This window comes from Rattus norvegicus, chromosome 4 (genome assembly GCF_036323735.1).
Source record: "Rattus norvegicus strain BN/NHsdMcwi chromosome 4, GRCr8, whole genome shotgun sequence".
Taxonomy (NCBI): Eukaryota; Metazoa; Chordata; class Mammalia; order Rodentia; family Muridae; genus Rattus; species Rattus norvegicus.
The window spans coordinates 171,585,366-171,591,176 of record NC_086022.1 but is presented as its reverse complement, the minus strand read 5'-3'; the positions used below and the strand labels follow the sequence as shown (position 1 = coordinate 171,591,176).

Below are 5,811 nucleotides of genomic sequence, written 5' to 3'. Positions count from 1 at the left end.
CAAGTCCATATTTGAGAAGTGCTGCCCCAGACCTGTGTACTTGGTGCTCTGTGTGAAGACTGCTGCCTCTCAGAGTCGCCATCTTCTAATCTATGAAAGAAATGATTGACAGGGGCAGGATTGCCCATCCAACACTCTTCAGACAGTCCATGGTCATGGGAGAGGCCATAAAGCTAACATTTTTTTCTAGCTTTAATGCTGTTGTGAACGTTTCACTTTTCAGTGGTGGGTAAGTGTTTAATAGTGAAAGCATGACGTCCTGGAGCTTCAGAATGGTTCTTCTAACTCAGAAGGGCTGTTCTAACCACATAGAAGCCTGTTGAAATGTGTGGACTTTTGGGTCTGGTTTAATTTTGGTGCATGAGTTTTTTTTCTTGATAAAGACCAAATAAAGTTTTAATTAAAAAAAATAAAATAAAAGCAGGGGCTGGAGAGATGGCTCAGTGGTTAAGAGCACTGACTGCTCTTCCAGAGGTCCTGAGTTCAATTCCCAGCAACCAAATGGTGACTCACAACCAATTGTAATGGGATCTGATGCCCTCTTCTGGTGTGTCCGTGTACTCATATAAGTGAATTAAATAAATCTGAAAATAGATAAATAAATGTATTAATAAAAGATATAAGTAAATTAATTGAGAGCCAGCAGCCCAGCTGCAAGCCTTGGGACCCCAGCGACCATATGACTTCTAAGTTCCTGTATTTTCTCTTTGCTTTGTGGATCCTGACCTGTGTGTTTGGGAAAGTGCAGCAAACACTCCAAAAGCAGTGAACACATCTCTCCCAAAGCCCATCTCTCTAGACAGATGAGCAGGACAGATGCCGTCCAGCATAACAGAAAATATTTAGATACAATCTCCACTGCCATCAAACATCGTGGCAAATGAGACTTAAGGAAGACGGAGAGAAGGACCCACACTTTCATCATGGTTCAGCTCCCTTCCCATCTGGCCAATCCTAATGAGCCCTCTTCTTTTCTTTACCTAAATGATGTCAGAAACGCATAAGTGAAAATTTGATATATTTTTTAGCCTCCATTAAGCAATAACAAAGCATCTAAAGGAAGAAATTTAAAAATCTGATGCATATTTTAGACTTAAAAAGCAACCAACACAAAATGCATTTAGTGTGTAAGCTGAACCACAGAACACAGAACATAGCAAAGAACAAGGAGGTTAAAGTGGGGCTGTAGGGATGAGTCCATGTGAACAAAGCTGGAAAATTCATCAGACAGTTTAACACAAGCTCAGAGAGTTGTGAGACTGAAGGACACTGCACCGTCTGCATCTATGAAGGAAAGAGAACATAGACTGGGATAGAAAATGGCATGAATGCCTGGGTGACTAGTTCACAGACTGGGAAAAGACACACACACACTGGAATCAAGAGCCTTGCAAACACCGATGGGCTAAACTCAAAGAAACCTGTGCCAAAGTAGATCATACCAGATTCCAGAAACTTCAGTGGGCTGTCTTCCAAAACTAAAAAATCAAAGAAGCAAAAAACACCTTCCTGTTAGGGAGTAAAGGCCTCAAATAACAGTGGGATTCTCGTTAGAAACCAGAATTGAAAAGTCACAGACTTTTCAAGTTTCTAAAGAGAAGACTAGCAACCTTAAATTCTACATGGAATAAATGTGTCCTCCTAAACGAACAGGATATAAAGACACTGAGGCAAAGAACAATCAAGTGTGTGTATAAAAAAAAAGTGTATGTTGGGGTCTGAGAAGCATCACACAAACCACTCAATGACCTCAGTCAAACAGGGTTGGTTTATTGAATGCACAAATCCAAGACTAATGGATCCAGATTAAGGAGCTGAACCCCTAGCCAGAATTCTATAGAGGCTTTAAGCCGGAAATCCACAAACATCTCTGCCAAGTTATTCCACCAATTAGGATTGAGGAATAGGAGACTTCCCTAGGAACACATCTTTGCTGTACAGTTACCCTGCTCCCATTGGGGGTGGAGGGGACTTGCCTTACCTTATATTCATGTCTTAACTTGCCAATCAGGACACCAGTCACCCACGTACACGTCTCTTCCTTCCAAGTAGAATGTTAATTCCCAGGGAGGTCCTGGAAAGTTAGACCCCTACTCAAAACGGAAGTCTTATTCCAAATGGCTTCTTACATTGGCATAGCTGTCTCTTTTATGTTAGGGTCCATCCTAGGGGCAGCTTATCACACACAGGTGCAGGAAGAACTGCTGGGTGACTGGTTCCGGTCCAAGCTTACAGTGGCTAACTATGCAAAGCAGTTCTAACCGACTTGCATTGTGATTGGTTTCCAAGCACACCAAAGCACAGAACATAACAAAGTATCCAACTCTGACATGAGAAAGTTTCCTAGTAACATTAGTAACAGCTCAAAATGGATTGCTAGACAAGCATCTGTTTCCCAGTATACTAGAAGAATGACTGAAGTCACTAATCAAAATAAAAAGGAAATGATGACAAAGAATTTGGGGACACCGGGAAAGAAAGAGCAACAACAAAGAAGCAGGTACAGAATTGTGGGAGGCAAAGAGCTCAGCCTCCTTCTCCTTCGGCAAGGCTGAAAGGAGGGAAAAATCATTGCTAAGACACCGAGATTATCTAAGAAACTGTTTGCTCTCAAGTATATAAGGAATGCACCCATTGTTTTCTGTGCAAGGGGCTGCACTTTCTGTCTCCTTATGAGCCCGTGTCTACTGAGTCTCAGCTTGTTGGAGAAGGCTAGCCCACTGGTAGTCATAAGTGCCACCTCTATTGGACAGAATGATTCTACCGATCACATCATTGGTCACTGTCTAGTGTCATTTTAGAAGTCTTCAGGTGATGGTATGTGTGATCTAACAATCAGGTACAGAGGCCAGGACTCTAAGCAAGGTGACCAATCAGTATAGAATTCCTCTAAGAGGATTTTGGATGGGCAACAGTGTAGTACCAAGAAGTAAAACTGGCAGGAGTCTTGTTAACCGAAACAGGAAAAAAGAAGAAAAAGAGAAGTGTGGGTGAGTGGGGAGACCTACTGATGGTTACAATGATATATGATCCACATTGGATTAAAATATCTTTATACTCTGGTTTCACTGGTAACATTTTAGCAGGTTAAAATATCTTTACACTCTGGCCTCCTTGGTAACGTTCCAGCAAGTCAGAACTACAGCCCTAGAAAATAAACCAGAGGTTGAAGGAGTCATTACTGCAGAGGGAAAAGAGGAGAGGTATTTTGAGGGATAGACGATTTGATACCTGATATATAACTAATGTATATACCAAAAAAAAGTACACCCTGATGAAAAAAATTGTAATTTTGTTCCTTTAAAATTAAATGTAACAAGCCAGAGTTTTAATCTACGTACTACACATTTGTAATCTTTAGCTTTTGATCCTTTCTGACAGAAGAAGGGTTGTTGATTCAGTATGGGGAAGCTATTACAGGGCAGGTATCAAGTAATTAAAAGATTAGCTGCACTGTAAGCTGCTTAACCTCAGGGTTAATCTCTAAGCTCTCTTTGGTGTTTCTGAAAATATCCATGAAAACACTGGTTCACTTCACGTCTCTTCCCTGTTTGGAGCCCTGGAAAGGGGTCCCCACTTTTACAAATGCACATACAGCCTGACAGGAGACTCTAAACACGGAAACGAAACACACAGCCTGGAGCCCTCTGTGTGTAGTGTCCCACCAGAGCTGTATTGTAAGACCCTAAAACTGAGGACATCCTGTGCCTTGATCGTAAGATTTAAAGACATAGAACTAGAACTGAGCTGGCCAAGTCCTCTCCGGTGCTTATTATTCATAATTGAAGGTGACAAGAAGGCTGCTGGGGAGGGGTAAAGGGCACTGTGGTCTTACCCAGATAGGAACCCTACAGCTTCCAATATCAAGCCAAGAATCGAGGTGTAGCAGAACCACTGTATCTGGCATGGATTTTAAGTGATCATGCCAAGGCTTTGAAGAAGCCTTCTGTCAGTCATGGTCATCTGATGGGGTTGTTCCATTGAGGAGTTCTCAAAACGTTGGCATAACGCAGAGACATTCCTGACCAACCAGGAAGTCTCCTATGGCTGGCAATTGCTTGAAGTGATGATTCTTTCAAGGAAACTCCTAGATCAGATAAGAGGTTTGGGTATTCGGAAATCGACTTGCCGAAAGGTGAAGGTGCCTTTTGTGAAACGATAAAGAGGCTCTGAAAAATGGGGTTGGCACTCAGTCCTCCAGGGGCTGAACACACACCAGCCACCACCGACACCACCACCACAATCAGTCCTCTCACGTAACCCGGAATACCAAGGTTCCCCCCGATTTAATGGTGGCACAAGTGCTATGGAAATGAGGAACAGCTTTCTAATTGGATTCCAGGCCCACTCCACAGAAAGAAATTCACACTTGGCACTGTAAACCCAGTTTAAAAAGCTCTTGGCTGGAGTGGTCATAGGCCCTAGGGGAAACGTACTTCTGTTCTGCTGAAATAGAAATGGCATCAAACTGCCTTCCAAACACCTAGGAGTGTGTTAGGCAAGTGCTACTCTCAGCTTTTCCGATAAACAGCAGTGCATCCTGGGATTCCTCTCTGCCCACAGTTCTAAAAACAAGGGACAACTGAATATTCTGCCCTAAATAGGGCATGTATACCACTGGTGTCAATTCATTCCAGTCCCCTTAATGGACTGGCATGGAGGATTTAAGAGGCTGGTCCTAGGAAAATGGGTTGTGAAACATGATCTTCTCGGGGATGAAACAGCCGAGGTTGCCTGCTCTGGCCTGGCCCAGCACAAGACTGGCACTGTCAACAACCAGTTATTTGAGAGAGGGGCTCCTGGGGCCCTATCGATAAGCTATCAGAAACTGGTGGAGGAGGGGGGTCAAGAGAGGGAGAGATTATCTTCAGATGTGTATGTTCTGGTGAGCATCAGACCGCATGGGAGAGTTTCTGTATCTCTGGTCACCCAGATATCCCTAGTTAAACTCAGTGGGTCACAAAACAGAACAAACTCTATTAATGCCAGAAAGATATGTTTGGGGAGGAGGAAGGGCTCTCGGGGGTGTGGGGATACAAGAGGGTGGAGGGAAGAGAGCTCTGAAAGCATCACTGACATGTAGTGAAGAGTCCAAAACCAAATTAATATAGTAAAAAGTATTTGGCAAAACCCCAAAGCCCTCTTCGATTAAAAAGCACAACAAAGTAAGCAAGCAAGGCAACAACAAAAACTCTGAGTAAAATCAGAGGAGATGTGGCCTGCAATGATTCTGCAGATCAAAGAATCCAGACAGTCAAACCTTTCACACAAATGGACAGAATTCATTTTGACCAAAGAGCAAAAGCAAGGCAATGGAGGAGGGTATCCCCTCTAAGACATCGTGCTGGAGGATCGACACTACACTTACGGATACTCACTATCAAAAATTTTAGCCTAAGCTCCACACATTTTCTGTGCTCAAAATTTCACACCTACCCTTTGCTTCCTGTAAAGAATCTGATCAAAATGTATCACAGACATACATGTACAACTATGAAACTTTTAAAATTATTTCTTTTATTTTTTGAGATTAACATGATCGCATCATCTCCCTCTTGCCTTTCCTCCCTCCAAACCATCCCTGATATCTCTCCTTTCTCTTTTTCAAATTCATGTCTTTTTTCATTAATTGTTGTTACACACACACACACACACACACACACACACACACACACACACAAATACAAACAAACAAAAACTTGATGATTTAAAGGCAAATGTCACTGGGAGAGAATGTATACCAATCACATGCTCACCAGGGGACGGGTTCCTAGAAAAGGTAAAGAACTCTTAGTCGGATATGATGGCACA

At 42.7% G+C, this 5,811-nt stretch overlaps 1 protein-coding gene across 1 annotated transcript in view; it reads right to left on the bottom strand.

Moving 5' to 3' along the window:
* Nucleotides 1-2,281, bottom strand: part of Pde6h (phosphodiesterase 6H) — a 15,247-nt gene extending 12,966 nt beyond the window's left edge. Inside the window, exon 1 of the mRNA XM_006237558.5 lies at nt 1,982-2,281. The gene's annotated coding sequence lies outside the window, so the exon portion shown is untranslated. The remainder of the gene's footprint in view (nt 1-1,981) is intronic.
* Nucleotides 2,282-5,811: the final 3,530 nt, after the last annotated feature.